This window comes from Scaptodrosophila lebanonensis, unplaced genomic scaffold (assembly GCF_003285725.1).
Source record: "Scaptodrosophila lebanonensis strain 11010-0011.00,11010-0021.00 unplaced genomic scaffold, SlebRS2 tig00000072-arrow-pilon, whole genome shotgun sequence".
Lineage (NCBI taxonomy): Eukaryota > Metazoa > Arthropoda > Insecta > Diptera > Drosophilidae > Scaptodrosophila > Scaptodrosophila lebanonensis.
The window spans coordinates 5980298-5998603 of NW_022060558.1; the positions used below are offsets into that span (position 1 = coordinate 5980298).

Here is an 18306-nt window from a genome sequence, read left to right on the forward strand (position 1 = left end):
CCTGATCAAGAATATATATACTTTGTGGGGTCTGCCACGCCTCCTTCTGTCTGTTACATACATTCGCATAAAACTAGTATACCCTTTCACCCTTTGGGTACAGGGTATAAAAATAGCTCTCTGGTAATAGATTAGAGCTAAAGTACATGGTAGGTTTATTACATTTTTTTCGCGTAGTTGTTTTAGGTGAAGTATTTTTTATTTATGCATATTTTGTGCATTTTTGTGGTTTCCAATACATATATGTCGTATACATATATTTTGATTATTCGATTTTACGTGAGTTCAAATACCCAAGAAGTATTAATCGATCCAAAAATTGTGTCATTATTATATTATAAAATATTATTATACAATTACGTTACTTTCTTCATCTATAATTGATCCCCTGCAGTGTTGAGATGGTTTGTATGGGCTAATCTAAAGGAGGTCAGTCGGGTATGGAACAAACTCCGCTGTTGCCTTGGCTTCTCCTTTGTCGACTAGGCAGGCGAGGCTTTGTAGAATGAAACATAATAGAATTGAATTGTTTTATTTAGCATATATGTTAAATTTGTCCATGGACGTAGCGAGAGTATAAACTTGATTTCTACAAAATAAGAAATGTAAGATTAAATACTAGGGAGTAAAAGACGATGCGAAACCAGGGCAGCAAAGCTCTGCAATTGGGATGGTCGTTCTGTATCGTTCTGATGTCTGTAGTGATGTATCTAGCATCTATGTCTTGAAGCAGATGTAGCGTCTGAACCACATTAACTACTGGAGCTATATAAAAACCATTGAGAAAATGCAAACAAGATCGCTAAGTACTCACCGCATACTATTCAAAATAACATTATTAATTTAAAATGTTATTGACCTTTCAAAGCTTTTAAAACAAGTTTAATAAATTTAGGCAAGCAAGACTTGGTTACGCTCAGCTATGCAAAGGTCCCGTTGATCGTTTTGTATTATTTCCCTATTGCAAGTATACGATTATTTGTAACATTTCGTTTAACCAGCAGAATGTATCTGGGTGGTCAGAAAAAATTTATCGAAAAGGTTTTTGGCCAGTTGTCAGCTGGCAAAACACAAAATATGGCACAATAACCAAAGTTCTTTCAACTAAGAGTAATAGTTTATTGCATCTAATATCTTTAAGAAAAAATACATTTACATATATGAACATAATTTTCTTATTTCTAATTTAATATTTTCTTAGGACTACTGCATCGCGTAATCTTCAAATGGTAGATCCGAGAATTCTAGTTGTCTGATGAAGGCACGCGACCCTGAAATGGGAACGGTGGACTATTATTGATCGATACAATTTCAAAGAAAACAAAATAATATACAAGTAATACTTATAAATATAAGTGAGTTCCTTCATAACGTGCTGTAAAGAAGTTCAGAAACATGAGTTGGTGTGACAATCTGACAATGTATTTTCGAGGTATCTTTCAGGCTTCTTCGGTCTAGTTCTAAGTTGCGTACTTTCGTTTGACCGTAACTATAATTTGCTAGATACAGTAAAAACTCCCTTAATGGACACCTCTCTTATCCGGACACTCTCTTCGGCAGACACTTTTTCTGAAAAATTCGATCGGTGTATAAAGTATTTAAGAATCCCTTTAAACGGACACTCCTCTTGGGCGGACAAAAATTGGCCGACCGCGAGTGTCCGCCCAAATGAGTTTTCACTGTACTCTATCATTTATCATTCTGAATTTTATTCAATGTTAGATTTACTTACATTTTCTGTTCCTCGACTCTGCCTCAAAAAAAAAAAACAAAAAAAAAACAAGTAAAAAAGCTAAAGTCGGGTGTCCCAACTTTGAAATACTCTGTACATATGTTTACAATAATTATAGAAAATAAAAAAAATTAAGAAAATAAAAAAAAAATTTAATCGATTTTACCTCTCTCGGTATTCGAACTCGCGTAAAGGGTTTATCACGTAAAGGGTGTATAGTCATCTGGGACTGGGACTTGGTGTCCCTAGGTCATATAGTCTCCGAGATATAGGCGATTATACGAATGGAAGATCGGACTGACAGACAGACAGACAGGGCTATATCAACTCGTCTTGTCATGCTGATCAAGAATATATATAATTTGTGGGGACTGCCATGCCTCCTTCTGCCTGTTACATTTTTCACCACCCGCAAACCTAGTATACTTTTGTATGTACATTTCATGTACAGAGTATAAAAACTGATATTCCAACAGTTGCCTTTATGAACCGGGTGTTTGAAGTTTTTATCCAATATGTTAACAGGAGGCTGCCTGATATCGTTAACTCATTGTACGCTTGTAGTAGCTATATATACATATCTATGTCCTGCATATATATAATGTTCTATATTTAAGCATGTATATAGTGTTCTTTGACCCTTTGTAGACCGTAAGCCATTACAATATTGTAAACATAACCCGGAAGTTACTTCGCAGACCTATTCTTCCCTAGTGATGTAATCGTATAATATAATGACCTACTTCTTCAGTGTTATTTTCTTACCTAAAATTTTTACAGCCTGTACCCAAAAGGTGAAAGTCTATACTAGTTTTGTGCGAATGTATGTAACAGGGAGAAGGAGGCGTGGCAGACCCCACAAAGTATATATATTCTTGATCAGGGTGACAAGCCGAGGTTCCCCTGAGCCCTAGGCAGGTCAAGTTTATTTGTACGCCCTTGCCTATATGTATAAAAAACTATTGGCTAAACCACTAGCTTCTCCCAACATGAAGGGAACAGTTATTAATTCACTTATCATCCGATGTCAAAAGATACGTACAGCCATAATATACAGTATAATAATTCCATAGAATCTAAACATTTTCCACTATTGGCTTCTTGTAATAATCGTAATTATCAATAATAAAACGCCATATACATATAATAAGTGGTATTTTGCATTTATTTTGATTCATTTACACAGCAAAATTTTTGGTAATTGGAAAATGTCTTTGTATAATATCATGTTCTGCAAACTAGAACTATATATTTAAATATATACCGCAGCAATTCATACAAATACAAAAGCGATAAGAAGTTATCAATCATCCGAGTGTTAAGCCAATGTTATTATCGTATACCGGGTGGAGGGGATTACTACTACTATTACTATTGCCCCCATGAAAACCATTAATCCTGACAAAATAAATTGAAGTATAAGTATAAATAAACGTTAATACTGAACAAGAAACGTAACAGAGCACATCTTCTCTCTGGCTTAAGCTTCACTATTCATTATTGCATTATTCTGGTTATATTCTGGGCAGATTCTGCTAGTCCCTAGGCAACGGGAGTTGATTTTATTGTTTTGCAGGCTGTTATACTCTTAAAGTAGAATTGTACCTCTCATGTTACAGATACATACATAGACATGTACATCTACGATCAGCATGACAAGACAAATTCGAATAGCTATGTTCGGATATAGACATGAAGTCAGTTCAAGATATCACATAAAAAGAGTTGTTGTATAAAACATTTTATTGTTTTAAAATAGTTATTATACTTTCTGTTCTCGTATATTTTGGTGAGTTGATTCTTTGCACCATTTTTATTTCGAACATTTAATCGATCCGTATGACTGGACTATTCACTAAAATGTTTAATTACATATAGGCCGTACCTATGCATTTAAAACTCTTAAATGAGGATTATGCTTATTCTCTTTAGAAGTTATGAGTAGTTGAACTTCTTAATACATGTACATATGTATAATACATATGTAAGTAGTTTATACAAAGGTATGTGCTTATTTACATCTTTATATGCAAATTAAAGTCTGTCTACATACATATCTGTGTGTCCACGAAGCTGTTGTTTAGAGGCGTCCAATCTATTGGTCGATCGTTAGAAAAGTTGTACAGTACAAACATACTAAATGTATATACATACATATGTATTTATATCAATTCCAAAGTCTAAGGGAAGCACATTAATTTTAAACTGGCCAAGGCTTATGTTTTGATTGGATAGTGCGGACACATTAGGATATATGTATTTGTTTTTACTATAGGTGGTTATTGTCCTTCGAAATTTGATTAGATTAATGGCTTTGGCGCTTCGTATGGCCTATTGTGAATGGCAGGTTACGGGAGCTCCGGCAAACCTCATACCTTTGTTGTCATAGCTTTTCGCGGCGGCAGTGAAGATAGTGGCTGTGAATTGTCAGACTGCAACTTTTGGCCACACAACCAGCTAACCACACTGCCAAAGCGCATAGCCAATGGATTTGGTTGCAATTTTTGAATCGTGCCCACTCCGAGAGCTTCTTAACATACACAGATGCATATGTACATGTGTATGCATTAGCATGGCGGGCGCCAATATTTGATGGGCGCCATCTGACGTATTTTAGTTGAAGCTGGTCAGCTGATTTTCATGAATGCTGTGTTTTATGCTATGGTGCTTGGTCTTTCATAGTTCAGCATTTGAAATAAGAATTTCGTATTTTTATGTTTTAAAATAGCTTTTAAATAAAAAAAAGCACACCCCTAGGTGCAATACTTCTATTAAGATGAGTAATTGATCATAATTAGTCTTAAAAGTACATTAATCCTAGTTAATAATAAGTGAATATGGTTTGATTTTTATTTGTTAGGTCTGGCAGCGCTGCCTTTCTTGCCACCTTTCAGAGACAATTAAATTCAAACTATTGCAACATTATAGTTTCGGTGAAAATCGGTAAATACTTGGGAGAACTGAACGTTTTATCGGAAATATTGCACAGTTAGCGCACATGCCAGTCCCTATTCTGTCAAGGCTTAGTTATGTTGTTGTTGTTCATACGCAACCTTGACACGGCCACCTGAAAAATTCGCGTGAACAAGAACAAGCATTCCATATATTTAGTTCATACTATTATTTCGGCTAGGCATGTAATAACGATTCAAATATACATACATATTTAGGCAATCGTTTAGAAAATTTTAAGTGAATGGCAGAGCAAGTAGTAAAGAGAAGGCAATGCGGTGTCCCATGAGTTCCGTGGACACCTCAATTATAACATTCAAGGTCATTGGGGTACCATTAAGTCGGTCAAAAGCACTAAATATGTTTTTCTAACACATATAGGCATTTAACTACCATTATATATGTATGAAAGGTTGCTAAGGTAATTTTATTGAATTTGAAGTCAAACTTGTGATTGGTGACCCAATTTTCTGGCATGTATTTAAAAGTTTTGCAGTTTGTAGATCAATCTGTTTCAACCAACTCTTTAGCTAACCGGCGTAATCATTAGTTTATGAATTTATTTTATTCAAAATTACATATTTGTTATATTTCTTATAAATGTATATTTATAGTTTTCAATAATTCTCCTAGACGATTTATTTGTACAAAAAATTGCAGGTCCTAAAAGTTAGAAATAAAACCAAATATCACAGAAAAGTTTATTTATTTGTTGTTCTTTATTTGAATTTTTTTATTAAAGTACAATATTTTTAGCTTAAGTGATTAACTTACAAACTTAACGATATTGAAACTACTTCTTAGAACGAAAAAAGTCAGTTTAGAAAACACACTCTCACAAAAATTGCATATTGTCTCGACGCGATCAAAGTTAAATCGATCGTGTTCCTGTTTCAGCATTTTCTTGCATTCGGGAAGATTGTACGTTATGGAATGTCGTACCAGATAGTGCATTTACAAGCTTCAGAATGTTTCAGTGCAAATGCACTCCTGACACGCAGCCCAAAACCTTCAAGAGGCGTTTGCATTTAGCTAATTCTTAGCCAAAACTGAATACTGAAAATAAGTTCGGGTAGAGCTCAACCAAAAAAAAGAAGTATAATTAAATAAATAAACAACAGCTTTAAAGGAGGCGCGCGTTTCGACGACACGGCACGATTGGACTCGTTTGAATTATCTTTAATTTGCGATTTGAAGACGCGACGGCAACGGAAACGGCAACGGCAACGACAACTGCATCGTTGACGGAGTCGGATTCGGATTCGAAGTAGCTTTGGTGGAGGCGTGCCAGTGTGTGGGTGTAGGAGCGGTAGCGATAGCAGCGGAGGCTACTCCACATTGCCAGTCAGTCGGTCGAGCGATTCGTTTTATTTGATCAACAACTTATAACGTGTACGAGCATTAGGAAAAATCAACAGAAATCCAAGAAACGCATTGGCACATGCAGCGAGAAAAGAGTGGACGAGGGTGGGCGAAAAGGGTACAGAGCGAGTCGAAGAAGGTGTGCGATAGATTTTCAAAAATGAAAGTACAATGAACTGTGCAAAGTCAATTTTAGGCAGAGATATCGGATCGATATCTCGATCAGTGATATGCGACCAGGCTATGAAAATGCGATATTTTATTTAGGAAACCTCACTTTCTTGCCCAACAACCCATTTAGGGAACATATAGAAACCCAATTTCTGTCTGTACATTGTGAGACAAACAAATTACACGGAATTCACAGAACAACAAACAAGAGTCACGCTAATGCTGTTGATAAGATTAGACGTCTGCTTCGATTAAAAATTGATAACTTTGAGGCGATTATTAATTGAACAAATGGCGACGTGAGCATATGCTATAGTCGGTGCTAGGCTCGGCCGACAAAGCACGCACAGTTCAACCCATTGTACCCAAGCGATAAGGGAACATATGGGCCGGACATGAAGTGCCAGTTGAAATTGTGTAATTGGCGAATACACATACATACTATATATGCGATGTATGAAACAATTGTATTAAATCCCATTGCCAATTCATGATCTAATATAATCAAGAACCACAATAAGTCTGCCACTATAGGTTCTGTGCTCATTTCAGAACGGAAATTTTCGGGTTGCTTTCTATGGCTCCAACCGATTCCGAACTAATTTTCGATCAATTTGAAATGGATAGATAGGGAATGAAGAACAGGCTGTTATAAGGTTTTTGTAGATTTTAATACTATTTAGGATAGTAGGAAGTCAAATAGTTTCCTTATATTGAGCATTCGAAGGTATTCAAGGTATTCATAGCAATGATAACCGAAACGTAAATGAGTCACTAGTAAATGGCCTTTTTGTGTGTTTATCTTTGGGCGGAAGTCAAGTCTATGGTATTTTTTTTAATTTTTTGAAAAACAAAATTGGTTTCCTTAGATTGGACCCAAGTCTTGCTAAGGTATGGTCGAGAGATTTTGTTTGCAGCACAAGATGTTAATGAAATTAATTTGAAAGATCTAAAATAATCTCGGTTGAGTTTGTTAACCAACTGGGACACACAATGGAGTCTAAAGATTCTTTCGCAACGTTTCGTGAGAGCTAATTGGAGCGCGCTCGCATTGCGTATACGCCGTGTGCACACAATTACGACAGCCGATAGACATTTGGCTTATGAATTTGAGACGATGTGCAACCATCTGTATGTGTGTATAACAATTTTCGAATCGCGTGCGGCAGCTATGTTCAATGTTCTAATTACGACGAAAGTAACAAAACAACGAAAAACAAAGCCGCGAAAATAACGCAATGAGCGCCGGCCATTAAATAAATTAATGTACATTTGTCTGACTAGCTGTGTGTGTGCGAGCGTTTATGTGAGCTTAGGTGTATTAACGCAGTCAAAAAAAAAAAAAACAAAAAAAAGAAAAGAAAATGTTGGTTTGCTGTTCATGAGCGTATCGTTCTCTATTCTCTGTTAAGTGTTCTATTTGCCTTTGAAATAATTTATGATGTGTGTTAAATAGGTTAGCCGGTCGGCCACATTTCTGGGCTGTGGGTAACAGAAAGCATGAAAAACCATTTCGAAAGCTCCCCAAAAATTTCCCCTACCTCTACCTCTACCCCTGCCGCTACTTGAGCCCGAGCCCCAGCCCGACCCCGACCCTGTCACCTACACTTATAAATGCTATGGCTATGTGTACACATTTAGTGCCTCTGCTATAATTTCATTAGGCAAATGCTGACCGTTTCATTAGCAACAAGCAACTTCAGTTGACCAACCGACTGAGCAGCTGCCGAGCTGCCGAGCAAACAACAAATTTCGACAACAACACGCGTTTACTTTTAGGTATCTGGGTCATAAAAGCCGACAACGAAGTTGCCGTCGACATCGACATCAACGTTGAAAAAAAAAGAAAAACACGCACACACAAACACATATTGGGAAAAGTGTCATAAAAGTGGCAAGTAAATATGTAATGTACTCGTATGTAAGAGGCCGCAGGTAGCGCTTAAGTTCAATTTGTCGTCAGCGGAAGTGGCCCAAACAGGTACAAGCCAAAAGCAAATAGCGTTAAGTGCCGATGTCGCTGCGAAGTTGATGTCGACGGCCGCACACTCCAAGCCAACAACAGTCCATAAAGTTGTCTAAAGAATTGGCCAACCCGCAATAACATGTGCGAGAAAACTGGCCAAAAGCGCCAAGACTTTTCGTCAGTCCGAAAGAACAGTATGCTGGCGCATGATCGCACACACACACACACACACATACGCAAGCGCTTGTATGTTTGTAGAGAGACAGCTTAACAGACAGACGGACAAACGAAAGCACGCGCGCGCTATGTCGTCGCCTCCAAAGAGACAAAACAAGTGAACACTGTGCGTATACGTCATACGCCTTTTATCTGCAGACAGTGACGGCAAACACCAACATACTATATACTATATGTATATGTATAAATTGGGTTTTTTGTAGGCGTTTGCAAATGTTTCGATCTCGTCACACCTCGAGTTCGTTTCGGGGAGAAGTCCCACTTAGCAACGCTCAGGCAGTTTACACGCTAAGCGCCCCGATTTGTGGCATTAACAACTGAAAGGGGGATTGTAAATAAGCTTCTCCGCAACGCACGTTAGCTAATGACGCCGGATCGGACCAATTTTGGTTTGCGGGTGCACGGCTTGTTGCTGCTGCTGCTGCTGCGGCTGCGACTGCTGCTTTTCTTTTTAATGAGAATTTCAGCTAAATATAGCAGCGAACAAGTAAAAGCGTTTCCCTGAATAAGCACACTAAACATACACACGGGTTTGTTTGCGTCTGCGGGGACTGAGTCATGCGGCAAAGGCGTGATACGGCAAGATCTGACCAGCGATCAGCCGACTGCGTGCGGGCTGCTTCGGAATGTGCGTGTGATTGCGGGCCCAAGCGATTTGTGAAATACGCTCAATGCAGACCCAGTGGAATTTTTAAAGAAAGCTGTTGCCAACTGGAGTTGGAAATAATAACGAGTTCAAGATCCAAGAGGTGCTAAGTGCTACATAAATGCTTACGAATTATATCTGCTGGGATGACTAATACCCATATATGATGGTGGGTGAGAGGGACCAGATCGAAGAAATGCTTCATAAATGTGCTGCTATATAAAATAAATTCAATTCAATTTTACTTTCAGCTTCAGCAGGCAACGAGCATTTTTATAAAGAGCCTCTTACGGTCACCGAAGTTAGTAATGAGTCAATAAATTAAAAGTTATAGTGGAAGTTCTCAGTCACTATTTACACATAGCTATTTCGAAATCATGTCAAGTATTCTTCAAGCAAGAAGAAAACTGAGCTGAACTGAACTGATTGGTCAGATTCCTTTCCCAATCAGGTGAGAAATGAGTGTTTGTGCAACTTCTCTTCGGCTGTCACAAATATGTTTAGACAAGTCCTAGGCAAGTAAACAGGCAAGTGTTGTTTGTAGTTGCCAAGAAATGTTGTACACCCTCCCGGAGGGAGACCTCAGAACAGGTTAACATTCGGTTTCGACAAAAATCGTCTGTTCGATGTTGATTGTTAAATTCTAGCTGGAATTATTCATATCTGTAGGCAAATCGGGGCGCGAATGTATTGATTGCCATTCCACGTGGAATCGAAAGTTTTGGTTCACCTACTGACCTGCCCTCGTACGAGAGGGGGCAGTACTGCCTAGGCTATACAATAATGTGCATATGTCTTGTAGCTTCTTGGCTGCCAAATTGTACAATTGTACGAGTATACGGAGGCCTTTTTGGTGACCCAGATAGCGATGGCGATGGCGACGGCGACGGCGATGGTGGCAGTTGCAGTTGCACCTCCAAGGCATTTCGCCTTCTGCCTCAGACCTCAAGAATTGCATATGTTGTAGCTGGCGTTGTTGTTGTTGCTAGTTGATGGTGATGCAATGAGGGAAAAGTGAAATGACAAAAAATGCGCATTGATTTTGCACATGCCAAGCGGCAAGACAGAGATGGGCAGCAGAGAGCGAGAGGGACAGCGATGTTTGGTAGGGGGCCAGATCGTGTTCTAAATGTGTTCGTCTCGTTTAGAAAACAAGTACTATAAGGTTTAAGAATTTTCGGCAGGAATGACATTTTGCATTTCGCTGCTCCTCTACTTGCTATTCGCTTTTGCTCTTCTGTTTCTACTATTCTGCATATTTATAGACACAGTTTTGACTTCATTTTGGGCAACTAATAAATGTCTGCATAAATAACAGATTTTCGTTGCGACTTTTCACGTTTGCTCTGGTTGTTGTTGCTGTTGTTGTTATTTGTGTTATTGGTTTTGTGCCTGCATTTCGCATTTGGCGTGCGGCCAAGAAAAATGTTATTTTTGGCTTTTGGCTAAGCTTGCCAGCCTTGCAACGAACCGCTGCAGTTGCAGCCGCATATCTATGTATACACGTATAAATATATGCCTGGCACATATCTGCACACACACTGAAACACTCGAGCCAGTATCTTTAGGTGTGCATACTAGGTATGTGTATCTCATAGGTACACTCATGCTAATTTAGTGGCATTTTCTAGGTTGCTTATACCAAGTAGCCCATAGTGGTGCCTTTGTTGGCTGCCAAGTGAAATAATCAATAGCAGCAGCACACGTTGCTAGGCCCGTTGCCTGCGATGACAATCGACGTCGTCACGAAACAAATATAATCTATCTAACTGCAATTATCTGCTGCGCAGCCGTCCTCCAACAATGTGCTGAATGAAAAAGGAAAGAGCCTCTTCGGCTCAAACTTTATGGCCTGGCATTATCCGCAGTTGCCGACTGCAATATGCAAAGTTCCTCGCAAGAAGTTGTTGTTGCTGTGGACGCGGGTAGGGGTGTGGGTGTGGGTGTGGGTGAGAGTATGGATAGGTCTGTGTGTTTGTGTCTGAGCATGAAGAAACTGGGTCATAACACTGACCCAATTCGATGTGCCAAACGGCGCTCATCCGATATATACTAGAGTTGTGTCGAACCCAATTCAATCATCTAGGCCACTTTCGAAGGGAGAACAAATGCAAGTATATCATGAAATTATTGTTATTATCTCCTACAACAAACCTCTCCTTCGTAATCACATTTAACTTTTATTTGTTAGTCTCATAGTGGAATAATGCCTTTGACTTGGGCCTAGTTAGTAAATGTGAAAAGGTGGCAATAGAACCTGACGGTACTCAGTATTTGATATGCGGGTCTGGAATATCTGAAACACACTGAAGCAACACTTTTCCAAAGAGAGGAATAATAACACAATAAAACTTTCTGCTTTGCAGTTGCATGAAGGTGGAGAAGGGCTGACCCCATTTTGGCAACTGCACATGAATCTGTATCTGCATCTATGTATCTGCACTGCTATGTGCTGCTGACCTTGTCGCACTTGCCGAAGGTCGTTTATAATACATATAAGCCAGCCACAGAAGCAGCAGAAGCAACAACAACAACACCAATAAAATGCTCACGCTTACATATATTTTACGCTAACTGCAAAACAAATTCAAGCCAAAAAATGTTCATAGTCGCAATAAAAACGAAATTTTGAAATACATTTTAGCTTCTACCATCGTCGCTGTTCTATATTGTGAGCATACACGTACATATATGTGCATATATATATATAAATATACACATATGTAGTATGTGGGCTACTGTGACGAAAAATGAAATACAAACAAGTACTATGTCGACACGCGCACACACACAACATATCTTGAGACTGTGCTTCTAATCTTTCGAGCGAGCGCGTGAATCACGCGACGCCATTCCAAACCCGACGTATATAATAATATATTGTATAAGTACTAAAACCTATTTACTACTATGTATAGTATATACCCCACTATGTAAGCCCCCAAAAATGTTCAGCGCCAGACACGACTTATCACAGTTCTGCGGACACGCGAGGGTACTTCACACGATCAGCCGTCTGGGGAGCAACAAACAACACCGAACATGAAACCCCATGAAGACTCGAGGCAGTAGATTGTGCAGGAATGAATAAAGACGCTAAACCTGCCCCCTCTGTTGATATTGTGTATCTATATACTGTAGAATGTAGAATGTTTTTAAGACATTCAATGAAAGAAGTGCCAGTCAATTAAAGCTCTATTCAAGGCATTTCCAGCGTCTAACTATAGCTATCGGAAAATTCTTGACCTACCCTCGCATATACAAAGCTTCCGCTGGTGTTCATTATCTTCCAGCGGCAGCCAAATATTACACAAATACACACGTATATATAAGCCTAATGATCTGACACAACGATGATGTCATTGCGAATAGATATAGTGGCGTACTCTAAAATTCGCATTCACATTCACGTTCGTTGGGATCGCTTGGGCAAACACACAGACAATCGGACAGATAGTCGGACAAAAGCGTCTAGACAGCCAGACTTGGCCAATTTGTTTTTGCTATTCATGCCATCGCACTTGATATCAGAAATTTCGGAGCAACCTCAATGGAAAATATTTTGATAAGTTTGTCAACGACGCGACATTTGGGCAAATATTTATGTGCGTGGCATTACGAGTAAAAATTCGGTCAATGGACAAACCAAACTGCGACTTTTACTTGCACGAGCATGGAAAACAAAAACAGATCTCGGACGATCTAGCGGCGTACGCTGTCAGTCTCTTAATGAGTGCAAAGTCGAAGCGTTTTTAGCTTTTTTAAAAAACATATTCACTTGCTTGAGGCGTAGAAATAGCTGACAAATATTTTACGAGTCTTCCTTTAGTTTTGACAAATCTCGTGCCGTTGAACTTTAAGTTTTGTTGTTGGAGTAAGAGTTGATGGAACTAATTGCTCCAATCCCAAGACTAAAATATACAAATGAAGTGCAAGATTTGTATCCCATAAAAGATGAGTGTCTTGCACAATTAAGGAATTGTATTAGTATGTTGTCATTTATTTTCAAACAATTCTTTAACTAATGAGTAGCTGTAATAATTGGCTCGTTGTTTTCTAAGAAAATTGACTTTTTTGCTGATATCATGATGCCTAAAAATGTAATTCTGATTCAAATCTATCGATTATGTCGCATGGATACCATAAATATGAAAAGTTGATAATTGACTGCTCTTCAAGGTTAACTAAAAAAAATCTACCTATTATTTGTAGCTAAGCTATTAATTTAAATATTTAAAAATAATTGCTATTTTTTTATGGAATTTCCTGTCATTGATGCTCGCCTAGTCGGAACGTTTATTTCCATAAGTCCAACTCTATTAGATCTTTTAGGTTTTTTGTGCATTGCATAAGCCGTGTATTATTATTGATTAATTGCCTTGATGTGTTTTCAATGCTGTCGACTTGAGAAAAGAAACAAAAAGGTAGAGCTTCTAACTGGTTTTTCAGGCATTGTCGTAAAAACATTTTATCTAATTTTTTTCTACCGTGCGGGCTAAAATTCGCACTTTGTGCGCAAATTATTTAAATCAATAAATTAATAGGGGAGTGCAAAGGATGAATGTGTTCGTAAGAGTGCGTTAGAGTGGGAATTTCCATAAATTTTAATGCTCCCGAATGAATCATGGATTTGTTATGGACATATTATGCAATATCTGACATTGTCTATGAAATAGAAAAAAACCCTCGCAAGTTATTTTAAGGTGACTCAATGTTCTATCTGCGATGTGAGTTAACACAGATGTGTGTATTTATACACTGAAAAAATTTGTATTTCAGGGGAATAGAAAACAATGTTTGGATTTTTAGTCAAAGTCATCTTTTGCCATTTTGATTATTAATTGTTCAATAAACTACAAAGAAATATTATAAAATGTGACACATTTTAGAAAGAGTTTTATTTGCATTTGGCTTCGGCCCTAATAGCTCGGATAAGAAGTTAGCTTAAAGTAATTCCTCGATTTTCTGACGCAACCCAATACAGCCTAACTATTTCATCAGTCACGTCGTTTTTCTAGCAGTGTATGGATGCCATCTCATATTTTTTCTAGCCTTTCGTTGTTTCTGTTTGTTTGCGTTTCTGTGTCAAATGCATTTTTCAGTCATCCTCCCACACACAGGTACACACACACTCGTACATTCCCACATATGTACACACATATACAGATGTTTATCATGCGAATATATACGTACATACATATATGTATGTGTGTATATACAAACATGTAGGTATTTCATTTTGGAAAACAAAAAAAACACGCAACAACAAAATCGATCTTTTAACAAGCCTTGCAGTTATTTAAACGTCCACCCACATGCACAGCAACAACAACAACAACAACAGCAACTAAAAACAATGGCACCCTGGCGTGGGCATGGACGCGTGTGTGTGTGTGTGTGTGTCGCCACATGCCGTTGTAGTGTATATACTTTTGAGTGTGAATGCCTTTCATTATTTTTATATTTACAGAAATATTGCAAAAGCGCAAAGAAAAATTGCAGCGTTAGTTCTATAAACACACACACACACTGCTCATGGGTACATGGATTTCACAACAATATATATGTCATATACATATATCGTATGTATGTATATACATATGCAGGCATGCATACGAGTACATATACATATGCATATGCATGTACATATGGCTTGCATTGGATACACGAAGTGTTTGTATATGTTGCGGCACATATTTAAAGCTGCGCAAGGTCAAGTGGTTACGTTATTGAACGTGTGTGTGCTCTTGTTGTTGTTGTTGCTGCTACTGCTGCTGCTTTTCTGTGTTAGTGCTGTGGCATATGTACATATACATAAGCATACAGATATGTGTATGTAGGTAGCGTTTAAATTGCACATACGCCGCGTGTGTGGCGTCGACGACGGCGACGACGGCAGCGAGTTTTCTTAATTTTAATTGCCGACAACAACTTTGCACGAATTTGTTGCGGTTGTTTAACAACTTAAAGCAGTTATTGTAGCAGTTGTCGAAGCTGCTTTGTTGTTGTTCTGCTTTAATTTGGCGCTGAATATCAAAGGCGTAGCTTCGAATTGAGATTTCACTCAAAATGCAATTAAAATCAGATGTAATTAGCCGACTTATTTTTTATTTAACTTTATTATTATTGTTGTTGTTGTTGTTGTGTGTGTGGCTGTGTCGCGGTGTCGTTGTTTCCATTGTGGTTATTACTACTCGCACTGTTGTTGCTATTGTTGCTGTTGCTGTTGCGTTTCAGTGGCCGCCTTGGCAATTAAAGTGCATGACATTGCACGTCGTGCTCAAATTTTCACAGAAACATCTCTCGCTTATATAATTTGAATGAAAATGAAAATTTAGGTTACAAAAATGCAGCAAGGCAAGCGCAAAACTAAAATTAAACCCTCGTCGCTGCCAATGCGCGCCAGAGCGAGAGCCCCCCAACCCCCTAGGGAGGGAGCGAGAGGGTGCTTGTGTGTGAGAGAGAGCGGGCGTGCGAGATGGATGCTAAGTGCATTGCGGACCGGACAGCGGCCGCACGTTGATTGTTTTAAACAAATTGGCAGACAGGCATGGCATGGGATGGGATGTGATGGGATGTGAGCAGTGGCGAGACTATTAAATCAAATGGTACAGTGGGGACTCTTTGGAAACGACTGTTGTGAGTTACTTAAGAATGGCTGTCAAGAGCCGGATGTGTGAGAATATTTTTCTCGAGTTCTCGCAAGGTCTTTGGACTGTCTTCAGGCTGGGTATTCACTGTGGGGAGTGGAGCGAGTGATGGCGTGTTTAGCACAGGGCGCTTCAGCTGCTGAAATTTGCACACAAATGTGAATTGTGTGCACAAATTTCGCATTGTTTTGCTGTAATTATGGACTACTTCTGACTCTGCTATTGTTGTTGTTGCGGTTGTAGCTATTGCCATAGCAATTGTAGACATTGTAGATGTAACAAGTATTGCACTATAATCGCTTGACACGACAGCTATCGTTACACTTTGAAAAAAGGCCCACTCAAATAATCATCTAAGCCTTTTCCCTGTATAAACTACTTAAAAATTGATATTCCTTTTTTAAAATTGTAGCGATAATTGAGTACATTGGCGTCGTGTTCTTTGTGAACACGTCCTAATGAGATTGAGCTAATTGATTGGCTTAATATATTAAGTAATGAGTTGCTACGAGGGTAGCTCTTGCTTGTATTGTTGCCGTTAGACCCTTGCGTAAAGGCAGCATAGTTTAAAACTTGAATAAGAGAGAGAAGCAGCCACTGCAGTTGTCAGGTTGACAGACAGACTGGCCAACTTAATGACTCATTGACAGATTCAATAACTGACTGAATATTGCATAATTAGAGAAAAAATGGTTGCACCGATTTATAATAATAGGTGCAATGCGTGCGTGTATGTGCCTGAGTGTTCCACGTTACGTATACGACGTGTACGAGTGTGTAAGTGTGTGTGTGTGCTAGTGTAGCCAAAATGCTCACAGATAGCTGCGACTGTGAGGTTTATGTAATGTTCGTTTTCAGTGCAAACTGCAGCTGCTCCACTACTTCGAGACAATTGATGGAACAGAGAGTTAAACCATTGGGGATATTCGCTTAAAGGTTGTTTCACATTACACGCGAATAGAACGTTCTGATGGAACAGCTGTTAACACATGACAGGAAGTTGTTGTTGTTATTGTTGTTCTGGCTGCTGCTGCTGCAAATGCTGGTTCTGCTGTTTAATCCGAATCCAACTGACTGATTGTCTGAATGGTCGACTGACTGGCTGACTGAGTGATGAGTTTATGCCCCAAAGCTTCAGCCGCCGTTGTGTTGTTAACTCGAGGTGGAAATTAACACTGACGTTGGCGGTGCAAGCCAAGCAGCCAGCGAGTGGCTAAATGCAACGCCAACAGCAGCAGCAGCAGCAGCAGCAACAACGACAGTGGCAGCGGCAGCGGCTGCGACAGCGCTGCACTCTGATTTTTGTTCGCTTATGCGCCTCTTCTTCGTTTGTACTTTTCCTTTTTGGTTCTGTTTTATTTAAAAACTGTTACAGTTTTAGCCCAATTTCTTTTTGGCTTTACAGCCGCGTCGTTGAAATTCTTCTTGCAAACGAAGCGACCGACCATCACACGACGACAGCAGCGACGACGACGGCGACGACAACGACGACGCGACGATGGTGACTAAAAAGACGACGACAACAGAATTGTTTTTTTTTATCGGTTTGATGGCCACGCGGCGCTTTCTGCTGTCGATAGTGAATGAAACGTGCAGCTGCATTACATGAACATATGTATGTATGTATGTGTATACATACATATGTACACGTGTGTGAGTGTGTTGTTTGTGTGTGTCGCTCAAAGACGCGCAAAGGTGAAATATACTACACGCCAATGGGCGGACGGGCGGTACGGTCGCATTGTGTTTCATTTCTGAACGCTCCGCTCTCGCTGCAACGCTTGCAACACACAAACACACACACACACACCCCACCCATACACACGCACGTTCAGCATAGACCGACTGACGACTTTTCTTTTCGTTTGTGCAGGCTAAAAAAAACTAAACTACGCTGGTCTAATGCCAAAGCGCAACTGTCAGCTGCTCACGGCTGTTCGTTCAAAAGCTTACTATTTAGCGAGAGAGCGTGGAGCACAAAGCTGTATGCAAAGCTTTTCGCTTGGCGCCCACTCACACACACATGCACGCATATACTTGGATAAGTGTAGGCAGCAGGAAGTGGCAGCTAAAGCTGTTCTAAAACGCACTGCAGTTTGAGGTTTGATTGTTTTTGTTGTTTAAGCTTTTTTTTTAAGTACGCGCTCACCCGCAGTGTAGTTTTGTATCTCATGTTGTTGGTATTGTTGTCAGCATGACGTTAGTGGCTGTTGACGTGAATGTGTAGCTCGTGCCACAGAACACACAATGTGTCTCACTCGCAGCCTCGCCTTCTCTGTTGCACCCACATATGCGCTAATTCTGACGTGTGTCCCTGTCCCTCCCCCTGCCCCTGCCCGGCTCCTCTCCTCTCCTCTCCGCTCCACTCCACTCCACTAGCCTCTGCTCTTTTCTGCTCTCACACAGAAGCTCTCATGTCAGTTGCATTTTGCATTGGGCGTTAATGTTCAAGGTAATTTGTGAGAGTGTGTGTGCGTGTGAAGGTAGCTCGGTGTGTGTCACACATTCGCATACATATGCACACACACGCATATGTATGCGACGCTGAATGTGTATGGGTGTGAGCGCATTCCGCAATTATGTGAAATTA

At 39.5% G+C, this 18306-nt stretch overlaps 1 long non-coding RNA gene across 1 annotated transcript in view; it reads right to left on the bottom strand.

Annotated features, from left to right (window-relative positions):
• Positions 1-1095: 1095 nt before the first annotated feature.
• The window catches only part of LOC115625306, a 35049-nt gene continuing 17838 nt past the window's right edge, over positions 1096-18306 (bottom strand). The window contains exon 3 of the long non-coding RNA XR_003995522.1: positions 1096-1271. This is a non-coding gene — a long non-coding RNA (uncharacterized LOC115625306). The remainder of the gene's footprint in view (positions 1272-18306) is intronic.